General features: G+C 33.5%; 3 long non-coding RNA genes across 3 annotated transcripts; 2 read left to right on the top strand and 1 right to left on the bottom strand.

Moving 5' to 3' along the window:
* Positions 1-5,574: 5,574 nt before the first annotated feature.
* LOC126926117 (uncharacterized) lies at positions 5,575-9,269 on the bottom strand. Its single transcript, XR_007714284.1, has 3 exons — positions 8,753-9,269; positions 6,360-6,588; positions 5,575-6,290 (listed from the first exon to the last, which is right to left on the bottom strand). It is a non-coding gene; the product is annotated as an uncharacterized LOC126926117 (long non-coding RNA).
* Positions 9,270-9,278: 9 nt separating this feature from the next.
* Positions 9,279-12,066, top strand: LOC126926114 (uncharacterized). The gene is made up of 2 exons (XR_007714281.1): positions 9,279-9,474; positions 10,257-12,066. It is a non-coding gene; the product is annotated as an uncharacterized LOC126926114 (long non-coding RNA).
* Positions 12,067-12,650: 584 nt separating this feature from the next.
* Positions 12,651-14,273, top strand: LOC126926104 (uncharacterized). The gene is made up of 2 exons (XR_007714262.1): positions 12,651-13,029; positions 14,244-14,273. It is a non-coding gene; the product is annotated as an uncharacterized LOC126926104 (long non-coding RNA).
* Positions 14,274-15,321: the final 1,048 nt, after the last annotated feature.

The raw sequence follows: 15,321 nt of genomic DNA, 5'->3' as shown, positions 1-15,321 counted from the left end.
AAAAAACAGGGAAAAATGTTTTATATAGAAATTGAATGGTATCAAGGGGGATTCGTACTTCTGTTATTAAGTGTTCCAACCTATGAGCGGCAATCGGAATTTGAAATAGATATATCGCTAGAAAAGTAACAACAAACACAAAGAAATTGGTTTCGAGAGCTTTCTGTAGCATTTTATTCTTTCGCTTGTAATATACTACGTTATTTCCTAACATTTGAGATCGTATTTCAACTAAAGCATATAATTCTAAAATTTAGTTTTGGTAAAAATTAGCTTTCGTGCACATTGCTTCTATTTTCATATTCAAAATTGGCTATCCTGTTCTCTCACTTCTTGAACTCTCACGCTCAGAAAATGGTTTCCTGCCTAATTTCATACTCCGACGAAGATACGCAGGAAAAAAATCAGGAACGTGTTTATCAGAAAGAAATCCGACATAGAGTGATCGAGTAAAGTTACCAAACCTGTGAGCTGTTTTATATATGACAATAAGTTTTTAAATGACGAGGGGGAAGGAAAGTGAGTTAGGCGCACCCCGTGTTTCACATAGTACTATGAGCCGTGGACATCTATATCACAAATTAAAAAAGTGATTTTTGTAAAGATACAGGACCTGTATAAGTTCTATAATATAACATATTTCGCTATACTATAGGAAATAATAGTAAAAATACTTTTGCAATAACTATATGAAAACAATATATATAAACAATATATACATAAGTTCACCGCGGAAAGTATACTGACATCCTATAATATGACTTGTTTGATGAGATATTCGGTTCTTTGTTGCTATCATTGTTCTTGTTTATCTAGCAATCAGTCGAAACTCGTGCTTTGTAAACAACAGTGATGTAACCGATACCTTAACGTTTCATATCATATAAAAACTGTTAATTTAGATTATATCCTACGTTTAATTTGTCGTATGAAAGATAAGCGTAGGACACGAAGCGGTGTTGTGTTTACGTTGAAACAAACGAAAGACGAGGACAAAGTAAACATAAGAGCATCGATTCGCGTCCTTACCTGTCTTTTATACGACGAATTCAAGTTAAGATATCTGGTGAACTAACAGTTCTTTTTAATTTTTTCATAGGGAATACAAAGATAGATCGATAAATGTATTAAAAAATATATGATTCCATTTGCAAAAATGAAGTTGAAATGGGACCCTACTACTGGATCTACAAAAAAATAATTTGCACCGTATGTGATGTCTTTTTTCGAACTAAACAATTTTTGTTAAAACTCTTTCTGATAACATCAATATCACGTGAGATATTCTACCGATTATTGTTTCACCATTGGTTAAATATTGAGGTTATGTTTCTATGTATAATAAAATATCTACATATAAATTATATATAAAAATTGAAAGTTTTAAACGATTTTGTAGATATCAGACTCGGTATATTATTTAAATCATGTCCATATCTAATTGTAATGACTTGTAACAGAATCTGAGAACTGAGATTTGATTTATTTCATTCATAATTTTTGGTTAATAAATAGGAAAGATAACGAATGAATATACTGTATCACTTTCCTTAATTGAAACAATTTTGCGATTAAAATACAGACGTTATAGCAAATAGTACAGTAATAGTAGATAATCAAAAAGAAGTAGGGCAAAAACTTACCATAACAGCATGGAAAAGAATTTATGAAGAATTGCGTAATAAGCTTCTTTGTGTATCACGAAGTGTATCAGAGGAGGATTCTTAAACAAATTTCGTAAAAATATTACTATCTATCAGGTAAATACAATACGAGATTCAAAGAATAATTAATATTAACAAAAACATAATTATTTTATAAGAACATAATAATCAAATAATAGATATAATTATACGTTAAGTTCTGTTATTAGTAACCATTATCGATGACTGACTTTATTTTTGGTTCTGAATGAGCAAAATAGGAAGAACGACCTAACTTTTATATTAAAAAATATAATCAATATCTTTAATTAAAACTAAAACATAAATACGTATATCATCACTCTTGCGTTAATATAAATGTATAAATGCAAGTAGTACATTAGAGACGAAAAATGTAATAAAAATAAGAAAAAAGAAAAATAAATAAGAAAACTGTGGAATGATCTATCTGGTTGCCGTATGACCCATCCTAGAGACAGAACAAAGTTATTAGATTAAAATAATCTACAGAAACTTTTTAATTCATAAAATTTACAAATATAAAGTATTTATCCTGAATAAATCCTTTTTATAGAAAATTGCAAGCGAACTTTCGAATAACCATATTTTATATTTTACTTAGCAACTGTTACTTCTTACCAATTGCTCAAACACTTGCTAAACACAAAAATTGTAACGTTTAAATAGATAACTATTCCGTAGCAGGTCTACACTACCGCATTTCGAATACGAAAGACTGTTGAACAATACCTTCCCTATTAAAGGCAGATTCGTACTGCGTGTTCATTGTCTACGCTTCTAGACTATAAGCGAATCCTGTACGCTGCGCAAATGTCTCTGCGCCGATTATACAAGGTTGTCAGAAAAGTGTCTTTCTTTTACAGACACGTCTTTTACAACAACGCATCTTTATTCAAACATGAAACCTAATGTCTCAAACGTTGTGATTTTTATCGTGATATAACAAAATGGATCGTACGTAATCGTTCGTAAATTGCGTAACTGCCACACACATACGTAAGTATAATATATGGCATAAACCGCTACAATGCTTATAGCTATATCGAAGAAGATATTCTGTACGTAACAATTCTCTAACCTCCAGATGACCAAACTATAACCTTGGGCAACAGTGTATACAAAGCCGTATTATACATGTACGATATATATGTACATATTTTACTCACTGTCAACAATATATATTGCCCGTAAGAATATTTTAAAAGCAATTTTTGTATCTCAATACTTCAGATAGAAGAGGTAATACCAAAATTCTACAGGATATTTTATTGTACGTAACGAATATAGTAGGAACAGATTTGGCAAACAAGAAAAGAAGTTTATATAAATATACATATACGCGATGTGATCTTATTTTCGAGTTATTTATGATTTATTTTGTGTATTATTCGTCTTTACCAGTTGTAGAATGATACATTGAAATCAATTCATAAGAGAGAAGAAGTTTTTATTGCATAAAGACGAATAAAAAGTTTCTCTATAATGTATCGAACATAATTATTTAGAAAAAAACGGACGAATAAATGTTCTTTTTAAAGAAAAAATTAATGAATAATGAATAAGAATGAGAATAAAATTTTAGATAATAAATTATTTAAGAAGTTGCCGGCAGCTTGAATTTCCATGATATGCTGTAGAAATCAACATTTTCAACACTTCTTCCTTGGCATTTTACTGCCGCTTGGTCTTCGTCTCCGAGATATTCGTAAAAAACTGTCGGTAACACTACATGTATATTACATGTATATCTAACAGAGTCGCAAGTATCACGTAAAGTTGAGGGTTGGATGATAAAATAAAATAGCTGAGTCGTAACGCAACTATCAATTTTGCTTTTGATATTACACAAGCATAGCTGAGCGTCGTGTCGCTTGGCGATTTGTTTATGTACATCCATCAGACATTGATGTTTTTGTCTTTGAACTCTACTTTCCGAATCTAACGATAATTAATTATTTACAACTGCGTATTCGAGACTGTAAGAATCATTGCTGATATTGGCTGAAATATATTTAACTTGACAATAAAATATAAAGCTCGATATAAACTGTAATTTAAAAGACTTGGATTATTCTAAACCTAACTCATACCATTAATAATAATAATTTTTATTACGCAGTTCTGCAAGCGGCTATAACTCGGAGGATCCGTGGATTAGCAGTCCAAGTTCGCCCAGTCTTCGTATATATATTGCATGTGATTGGAAGGTGACAGTTATTACGGTTATTATAAGGTTTACATTAGCTTTCTAAATTCGGCCACCGGAGAGTAGTTGACAAACAATACGAACATATACGGTGTTACAGACACACAGTTATATGTATCATTCACCGTAGTGGTGGTACCGACAGATTTTTGCAAAGATCTCGCAAGGTAAGGCCGAGTAGTGGTAACATGCAGAGGAAAAAGTTGTTCAAAACGTCGATTTCTACGACATAGTGAAAAATCACCGAAACCCACGCTGCCAGCAGCTTTCTACATAAAAATCAAATTTTATTCGTTATTCCTTATTCGACAGACTACCGATTTCAGGATCCTGATGTACAGAGAGATCTGAATTTAACCTATAAATGCGAATTGCTCGTAAACTGCCCTCCGTGTAAGAATGCGTTGAGACAGGAATTTAATGGTTTCGCGGGTGTAATTATAGTCTTTAACTATACGTATAAGAGTCATATTTCCTATAAACGTATAAACGTATAGGGGTCATATTTCCTATAAAAGATGAATATCCTATACATGTAAATTCTATAGAATTTAAAACACGAACCGACGGTTTGACTTTTCCTGTGTTTACTGCGAGTCGGTCGAACGATATAAATAGAGAAGAACGGGAACTTGGGATAGAAAATAAAACAGAACTTGGAGAAGCGAACATTGAACAAAGAAAAAAAGCAAGTTAAGAGCTAGAAGAAGAAAGAGAAGGGGGATTAGAAGCGGAGAGTTTTCAGGAGATACGGAAGAAGACTTAAAAAGTCGATTCTTGAGTTTTCACGAATTGATCGCCTGATTTCCAAAAATAATACAATATTACATAATTTTTGTTTCCATTTTCATTACTGAAAGTTCTGAATCGCCTAACTGCCTAAAAAAAGATCACTACTAACGAAAAAAAGTTGCAGACGAGGGCGAGCTATACAAGTTATATATGTCGGGTTTACATTAGGGTTAGGGTTGGGGGTAACGTTTATTAACACAAGTAGAAATGTTATAGTGTTGGCAATTAACCGTGGTGATTAGACACCTTGCGACGCTAATGACAATGGCCTCAGATTCGATAACGAATCCGCGGTCAACGGGATAACCAAATGCGCTTTCTTCCAAAGTCCAAGTTGTACTGCACTTGCTTGTCTATGGTACAAGTATTACTGAACTAACTCTTTGTTAAAACGTAGAATATCCACCGAGCATAAAGATGCTATGTATCTCGCTAATGCGACCTCACGAGAGAATGACTTTCCGTCACGATGATGCTGCAGAGGAAAAATATGATGGGGTGTGTCTAAGGACACGAGATCATCGGATTCGTCGAGGAAAGCCTTCGTTCGGAAAGTGAGGGAAATGGACGTTCCTGTTAATTGGTTAATTTCTATGTTGGTGGTTGAAGAAGGATGCTAACCGCCCTTGAGAGAAGGTTGCTAGCGGGGAAGCCTTGTTCGTGAGAAAAGCAGATTTCCCGTATCTTCCCGTAGTAGGTGGTAGATTTAGGGACTGTTAGGATAAAGACTGTTTGTCCGTTTGAAGGACTTTAGTTAACTAAATCCTAAGATTTACATCGGCTCCTCAGATTAGCTGAACATGTACTGTGAAGATGCATCGACATCTGGTGATCATCTTGCTGGTAATCATCAAGATAATAGAGAAAGAAACCAAGTTTGTAAACCGATTTTCAATTACTTTAGATGTGAGCTTTTAAAGAAGCTTGTAATGTGAACAAATTAAATTCTTGTTAAAATTTAAAGACAATTGGTCATTTAACGTTAGATACTCTTGAAGCTCTCCATCAAAGTATTAGGTCATCCCATAAGTTCCGTGCCGTTTTTCGAGCGGTTATATATGTTAAGATTGTTTACATACCTTTCAGTTTCATGAAAAAATGTAATTCCCCTCTCGTTGTACAACTTCTTCCTATTTTTCATTATTCCGTCTCGATAAAAGTTCTCTTGTTTTTCTTTAAAATATGAAATGTATATACAATGGTCGGCACGAACTTATGGGATAACCTAATATATAACAGATAATAAATCACATATTAAATAAATATGAACCTATTTTAATATCATTTCTACGTGTAATTTGAGTGTTGCTATGCGTTTATTTCGGCGACAAAGATCCACGATTGTCAACAATAATAAGACTATTAAACTGTTATAAAAGTAATATAGATACATGGTTTATTAAAAAAATTATTTGCAATGTAATGCTTTGTCCTTGTTAAAGTATTTACCTCTAGAAAAACTCTACATCTTCTTTGTTTGTATACCCGTGACCTGGACACCGCTGTTACGATGAAAATAGAACTTGGTGAAGCAAAAAAGTTAACGAAAAGGAGAGGTCCATATTACTGCGTCCTTGAATATGAATGTTGTTTTTGGGTCACAAGGTCTAGAAACAAAAGAGCTATAAGTAGACTTTTATTGCTGTTTTTTGTAACTTTCAGCTAGAGTTACATACCAAGGTTAATTTTTTGGTAATGTCGTTTGCTGTCAATGTATCAACCTGCTCCCTATTATATTCTATTGTAATGTGACACTGCTAAAGTGATGATCTGGATCGGCATATACTATACCTATACTTATGCTTACTTGTATATATATTTCTATTATAAATGTATCCACGCGTTCCTCTATCAGATAACCTCAACAGTCCAGAAGCACTTTTTCGGATGACAATATTATGATATCTACGTTAAACAGAAGATATCATTACATTGTCAGTCAACCCTGATAATTTCATAATTTTCTAATAATTCTATAAATTTTCTGATATTTGTATCCTTCTGTCTTGTAATCTTGTAAACTATTAAAGCGTTTTTCTGTAATTCCCAGAGGAAATTGAATACCAAGTTTCCGGTACCGTTTGAGTCCTTTTCTAATTGTAATGGCGTAAGAAAACATTTGATCCGAATAATCTATACTACACTTTATCGTATGCAAGAACAGCTAGTGGTTTCAATTTTCCAGATGATTGTTGGCTTGTAAAAGCAGCATGAATGTCGCGAATATTTCTCGCACTTGGTACCATAATGGGAGTGTGCTTTGTTGATAAATCTCACGAATCTCTCCATTTAAGGACGACAATATCATTCTTTAATGCATATATTAACGTATAAATTAATATATATATTAAATTCTAAAAAAAGCAATGACTTCTTTGGATAATATCTCTCCTGTTTTTTAAATAAATTAGTGGATAGTGTACCTCATAGATTGATAGAAGTAATAAAAAATAAGGGAAAATCCACTAAATATTCAATGAAAGGATAACAAAATTAACATTGAATTTATATTGTTTCACAACCAAAAACATAATTTTAAGAGAAAATTTAATTTTTTCCAGAGTTCGAAAAAAGACATTATTTGTTTGTTCTATCTTCAGTTTTGTTTTATATTATAATATGACATTATACAAACGATTCTTTCAATTTTTGTTTTAGCATCATAAAAAATCTGAAAATATAGTTGAGTTTATAATTATTCGCAGCAATATATTTGGTAACTAATACAAGCGTAAAAAGGTGTATAAAGGAGAGAAAAATATAACTAGCAGAAGAGTTTGAAAACGTGTCAACAAATATCCAAGAATCAGAGTTACTTTGTTATGGAACATATGGGAACACGATAACTCAATACTAAATGAATAACACAATAATTTTTATTGAACAAAACATGAAATATTTAGAAACTAATAGTACTCATATATAATAATATAGATGTATTTCATAAAGTAACAAATATGACGAGCGTTATTGGGCCGCTTGTTTCTCTTCGCAATCGATTAAGACAAACGGTATGGCGCTGTTAGGGATTTTTCGACTCTGTTATTTCAATAACCCCTGGGACTCAAACGGTTATGCTAGATTTCGACATTTCCAATTGATAAGAATGCAGTATTGGTTCGTAAATAGGTTCTTCGGCTCTTTATGTTCTTTGTTACGAAATGTAAAGCTAGATTTTAAAATGGAAATAAAATGTTTAATCCCAAATTCCTCCGAAACTATGGGTCTGACAATGTCTCCGGCGTTAGTTCGAATTCGACGATCATGGCAAAAGTATTATAGTTTCGAAACCCTAAAAAAATGGTTTTCGCAAATAAAATTAGCTGAAATGAAGATGAACTTCAATCTAAACTGTTGATAAATGAGATTAATTGTATTTTAGAATGCATCTTGGTGAATGCTTGATAAATTATCATACACAAAAATACAGAAATTAATATTACAAAATCATATCTTCAAATATGTAAATATAGATAAATTATTAGAGATAAATTATTAAATGGGAGTATAGGTAACTTTGGTAACTTCTTGCTATATTTTGATAATACTTAACTGTGGTAACTTTTTTAGAATATAAAGTTAATTTGTATATAAAATCATTTTAAGCTACCTATAGCGTCACATATACGCTAAATCATTTGGAGTTGCTGCTACGTCCGACCGAAGCAATTCTTGAACGCAAATGGTTATACTATCTACAATGTAACACGTATCCTAACTTATAAAACACCACTGCATATAAACAAAAGTTGAGCGAGCTTGGATAAAGTGTCGTACACAATTATATATACAAAAGTGTAAGAAATGTAACCCATACTCCCATTTACTGCCACTCTCAATGTAATCATAATAATAAGCTTGCGTCACGTATATAGATAAGATCATATTGCTATAGACAGCAACGGTGGCAGAATGAGGATATAATTAAGGGAATCGTCCGCTGACTCTGTTTATAATTTGTTTATAATACTTTCGGTTAACCTGCTATGCGCTGGAATACTGGCACGGCAGAGGATTAAAGTTGTTCAAAAGTAAATTAACAATATGTAATGATTTATTCAAATCTTACTTGATTTCGATGTTGACAATTGACTGACAGACTGACGGATATAAAATTCTTCGGTTGACAAAATGATAACTAACTCTTCGATAGTCAAAATAGTAATTAACTCTTCGATAGACAATAGTAATTATTCGGTTGACGAACGGTAATTAATTAATATGCTCGATAGACAAATGATAATTATTGTTACTCGATAAACGAACGATTATCGTATACTATTCGATAAACGAACGGTAATTATTGTTCTTACTGACTTCTCTGAGTCGCTACATTTATATGTAAGTGTAAATAAGTAAGTTATATGTAAGTTGAGCTCTTTCTTTTGAAAATGTTTGGAAATATCCCTAACGTTTTTTCAACTGGCGACTTTGTTTACAATTTAAATTATCTTAATATCGTTATAGAAACATAATTAGGTAAATATAAATACATAGTTAGATAAGTTTTCGCAAGATATAGCTTTTAGCGGCTTTAACTGCTTTTCACTTCAAATACTGTAAACACGGTTTCAAATAAACGTTTTAAATTACCTTGATTTGAAAGAAATTATCAATTTTACTTTCGCGCTACGGATCGTGCGGGTCGCGAAACGTGACAATAATTCAATTAAAAATGAGTATCATCAACGTATTGGGCTTAGGTTGTTGCAAATGATTTTCAATACTCCGCTGAAAAAAATTCAGCGGAAAATTCGCAATTAAGAAACCGGGTAAAGTATATATAATAAAGTAAGTAAAATCAAATAGACATGTTACTTAAATATTCAAATTACGGATATCAAAAGAATTGAAAAAATGTAAATCGTTTACGGCAAAAACGCAATCCAGTCATATACAGAGGCATTGGTGACTATCGTGAGTAAAAAGGAATGCCAATTATACGTGTTTATATTGCCGTGATAGTTTACCATGAAATTCAACTTGGTCTTTTACGTCCTTTTAAAAATATGTGTGATTACCTTGGTTTCCGCGATTCAATAGAAAGAAAACATTTTCAGAAATATTTTCGTCTCGTGCACTTCGGTATAGGAAATACATTTTGAAGACTTTCAAAACGATATGTAGCTTTATATTACTTTTGCATTTAGTTATTTAATTTCCAACCTAATCTAAATATAAAAAGCGTAATGTCACATCTTCGGTTTGTATCTCTTCCGGCAATTGTTATTCCAATTATTTTTATTACAAAATTGAATTTTTACTATAAATTGAAATTGCTGGCCAATGTGAAATTTCTTTGTCAGGGTCGAATATGTACCTACTTTATCTCTACACCCAATTGTATGCAATTGTACGCAATATTAAGACCATAAAGCTTTTCGTTCAGTCGCCATCTCACCTCACTTGTATTTCGAAACAAACTGCAGAACAGACGAACAAACGCACGAGCGAATCTCAAATGAACGATTCTGAGAGTACTGTGTGGTAGCAAACTTTTAAGCTGCTTTCAAAAAAATTTTTTTTTTATATTTAATTTGTACTTAAACTCTCGAATGGATGCACAATTTCAGAGCACTTTCGAGGGCAAATGTCACAAGAAACCCTCAAACTGGCTTAAAGATGCTCTAGAAAAAAACAGCCACGGAGCAGAGAGACGATGAACCTTCTGGTAAAAGGACTATGATTCTCAGTACTTACCTCAGAACTGTCAGAAAACTACGAGTATCGTGACAAATTATTATTTGTGAAATTTCAAAGTGTCGAGAGATTCGAATGCAGAGCTCGAAAAAAGGAATTTTTAAATTAATGAGAAAGAAGAGTTTGAAAATAAACTTCCAAAATTGACAGAATATTTTTCAGTAAATATTTTTCAATCGATGAAGCAGAAACAGAAAGATATAGAAGCCGTATATCGCTGCTTAATATTGATAGTGGAGCAATTCGCAAAAAGGTAAATTTTAGAGGAGAAGCTTTTTAAAATTTACGAAGAGATTTCCAACGAGTCATTTCAACAGCATTATAAGACTGACTAAACACAAGATATACCATTATTCGTGAAAGCAGTATGACCTTCCACTTATGGTGTCGCAAACAACTGAAGATATGAAAATATTGTCGTAAAACTCAGGTCAGAGCGATACGTAATAATTTTGTCCTGTGGCGCAAAACTGATGGAATTTTAAATTTACCCTTTTATATGATAGAAAGAAAAGCACAATGTAGATTTGCTATTCAATAAAAGCAAATTCGAAATCCTTTTAAGTTGTGCCACCATCAATGCCAAGCAGCGGTATAAGAAATCTAAAAATCTTGATGATGTTAATACTTTCGATGAAAAACTGCGTGCGTTTAGCGGTTCCGTTCTACCAAATGGCGGACAAGACATTGTGAGTTGTGCTTCTATATCGCAAATGAAATACGGTAAATGGTGCTTGCCCTAGCAGAAATGTTTGTTGTATCGCGTATTGTAGTTATATTTTCTCCTAGACCTTTTTCAATAAACTGAGAAATGTAAGAAGAAACGTTGCGTTTGAGATGCCTTTTCGTTCTAATCATTATTTAAACATGTTTAAATGTTCATAATGCAATAACAATACATGTCATTTTATTCGGGAGAGTCCACAGAATTTTTTCATCTCAACCGCAACTCAATAGCTGCTACTATAAGAACATAAAATATTTCCAAAGTTGAAAATTTGCAATTCTCTTCAAAATTGATTTTTTTGAAAATTGTGAGTTATAGAGGGAAAACGGGTTGCAAATTCGAGTGTAGCACGCAAAAATCCACAAGAATCGCCTATTGAATGTTGCAGAACTAGATACGTGTCGAACAGTGAACAGATTTTATTCCACATTTTTCTCTGATTTTCGCACGTAGAATAACTTGCGTCTGTTTAGTCGGTAACTAACCAAATTTACATGTTTCAAACAGATTTCTAAGATCAATTTTCTCGATAACAAAGTCTGTTATTCTTTATGTCTTTCTTGTTTTTTTCGTACAAAACTGTTTTTCGTTTGTTGATGTTATTTGACCGGATCTTATGTTTCACATATTCTAACATATTGTATTCATATAAAAATTCGCAGTATAATAATCGTTATTTTCAATGTTAAAATCATTACTAAATATTCGTTTAATTAATCTTAAAATTGCGACACAATTATGAAAAGCTAACAAAAGAATCATGTCTAGATTTTACAATCATGTCACGAATTATATTAGGTCATCCCATAAGTTCGTTCCGTTTTTTGACCGGTTATATATGTTAAGATTGTTTACATACCTTTCAGTTGCATGAAAAAATGTAATCCCCCTCTCGTTGTACAACTTCTTCCCATTTTTCATTATTCCGTCTCGATAAAAGTTCTCTTGTTTTTTTTTTTTTTTTTTTTTTTTTTTAAATATGAAATGTAAACACAAAGATCGGCACGGACTTATGGGATGACCTAATATATATGTGTGTGTAATGTACAAGTCCTGTTTTATTTTCTATCCTAAATCCCCGTCCTTCTCTATTTATATCGTTCGACTGATTCCCAGTAAACACAGGGAAAGTCAAACTGTCGGTTGGTATTCTAAATTCTATAGAATTTACATATATATATATAATGTTTTTTGCCCAAGAAAAATATAAATTACATATGTGATTTGATATGACACAATAAACGACGAATTTCTGTTTGAAAGTGATTTTGGTAAAAGTACCGTTACGCGACAGTACGACGTAGCCATACCATATTTTGTGTTGGGTTTACATTTTTAACATTACAATTTGTAATTTAATTTAAGCCATTTAAAATCGGTACTTTTATACGATATTGTCTTCTCTTTCTTTTTCTGTTCTGAAAACTTGGTCGCGAAACAGGACAGATCGGTGGCCTATTTTTAGTTCCTGCGGAGCTGAATGAGCGGCGAGCGAAGGAAGGGGGAGGGGGAGGAGCATGGCACGAAATGATTTTTGCGCAGTGATCGCGTACGAGTACCGCCTATAGGCTCGAAGCGTAGCCAATCACTGAGCAATATTAATCCGTCGTCGTCATTATCTAAGCGATCGCCGTAGAGTTCGATAACATTCACTGACCATTGTCTGGTACGCAGTAGAGTGCGCGTTGTACGAGAATTTACTGAAAGCTTTAATTTTTCTATCTAGAAAATTAACTTATTAAGTTTCTATAAAAAGAAATTGATTTAACGTGGACTGATATTTTATACATAAACGTTTATAAAATGAAAAGATACCCGTACGCGTATTAGCTTTGTGTAAATAATTCTAACCTAAAAATTTGTACAATAATAGATAGGGTAACGCAGTAACCGGACAGAAAATTATTCTACATATAAAGGTAAGTCACGAAAACAAATATATTTAATCTTCTTATTTTAGGTCGCTTTTTATTTTTATTACATTTTTGGTTTCTATATACGTAACATGTGGAAACCTGTAGAAATCTTGTCGTATTGAACTATATAACTTTTGTATTTTCTCCGATAACAATTTCGTCCTTATGTCCATAACTATATTCCGAGCTATGGAAAATAAGCGGTCGCTAGTTGTTTGTGCTGGTTGTTCGATTTTTGTCAAGCCGACTCGAAGTTAGACTGTTCGCTGATGCTAATACAGTGCTAAACAGGAATGTTGGCACAGCCCGGATCTTCGTACAAAATTTTCTGTAAATCTGTAAAGGAAGTAATTCTCTATTTAATCCTTTTGTAAAATATAACTGAGGTGGTAAGTCGTGATAGGTGCGGAAGGAATACTCAAATGTTCAACAAAAAGTTTATCACTATTAACAATCAACCAGTCAACAATTTATACGATCCACACTTATGATTAACCATCGAGAGTTTACAATCGCGTATCTCAGCTTGTGTTTGCTTCGCTATGATGTTGAACCTTTCGCACTTTGCGGCTTGAGGCAGAATGACTCTTTTGTTCGAAACCAAACGGATTCTTTCCTTAGTCGTCCTTCGATATCCCTACTACACACGCGTTTATTAGATGTACCGCGGTGGTTGCCGCGCATGCATTCTTCCGAACATTCGGCGAAAGAACCGTAGAGATATCGATGGCACATTAGGCACGTCGGCCTTACGCTTTCAAGGTATACCGCTTTGTGTCGCGAAGCCTTTGGAAAGTTCCGTGCTCGAGTGCCGCCACATAACTTTCAACTCTAAAGTTTAAATATACCATGAATCATGAAGTTTAAAAATGGTTACAGTAAAGAAAAAATATAAAATACACGCTCCTGTACAATGAGTTTTGAAAAACATTGATCGATGAACTGTTGATCTCGTAAAGTGGAAAATCATCCAGCAGAGTTTTCTTGTATCAATTTTTCTTTTTTTTAATTTTCGTCTCGTTCACCATTATCGCAATCGGATAAATTTTGCTCATTAGATAAATATTGGAATTCACTAGCAGAGAAAAGACAATTTCCTGAAAATACACGTATTTTCATTTTTTCTTTTTTTTTTTTTTTTTTTGCTTAATTCTGTTTAATGCTCCGTAAGAGAACGGGTTTGTAAGACACTTTCCACAAGATGCATCTGATTGCAGCGCGAAGAGTCAATGAAGCGACTGCTAGAATGGAAGCAGCGAATGCTGCAATCGCCGTTAACCCGGAAAGCAGAGGTGTCGAGCTATTACAAGCAGGAGGTGCTGCTCGAGCTCGCTGCTCACGAGGTTTCTGTCGGTAGAAGATCGTCACTCACGGCGAAGTGAGGACGGTCATCAGCCACATGTCTGCAGCAAGAGCACCGACGGCCGCCGGACTGTCGCCAACGTTTCGCGATACAACAGCTACTGCGACGACGAAGGTAAGGACACCTCGCCTGAACTTGTTACCTGAGTTGTGGCTTCTCCGATACGGGCCGTTCTTGGGACCATTTTCCTCTCAGTACGCGTATAAACTTCTTGAGAATGTTCGATTATACTTTGTACGTTGACTTTGTATAATTCTGTAAATTACTTTGGGGCCAAGTTTTGCGATTAACCAGAAAATTGTTCGGCCTGTTTTATTACCAAAATTAGGTCGTATACCTGTTGAAAGATCGTTTTAACGCTCAGTTTGCTAGTTGTATCGTAAAGAATATATCGAGTTAAGAATTTTTGAAAGATTTATACACAATTTTGCACAAATATGACCACGAACGTGCCGCGTCTACCTACTGAAAGAATTCCAAGTGGATAATTGGACTGTACCAAGTACGATATCAAACTCTAACCAGTATAACCGCCCTAACATGTTCGACGCACTCACGCGTGTGTTTTACGAAACAAACCTTGAAACGAATAAAACGCTTCTATATCGTGTTGCACAAGTCGATAGTATCGCGTTAGAGATACGTTAGCGGAGAACGAGCGGAGACGCTAATTGCGCATGAAACCAACGATTTATACTTCTTCTACGAACCAGTTTTCGGATAAAGTGCTTCGAATCAATTTGAGAGTCGAATTAATCTGTGTGTATCACGAATCCTGTTACACTTTCATTAAAATTACTTTAATCACCTTCTTGAAACTAGCAAAAGTACGAACGCACGAACGAATCGAAATGAAACGAGAAAAAGAAGCGCATATGTTTTAGCGACATTTCGCGATCGAGACTTGAAAATTTCCTCGTCTCTTATCTTCT

Source organism: Bombus affinis, chromosome 17 (genome assembly GCF_024516045.1).
Source record: "Bombus affinis isolate iyBomAffi1 chromosome 17, iyBomAffi1.2, whole genome shotgun sequence".
Taxonomy (NCBI): Eukaryota; Metazoa; Arthropoda; class Insecta; order Hymenoptera; family Apidae; genus Bombus; species Bombus affinis.
The sequence above is the reverse complement of the archived record's forward strand: the minus strand, read 5'-3'. Positions and strand labels throughout refer to the sequence as shown.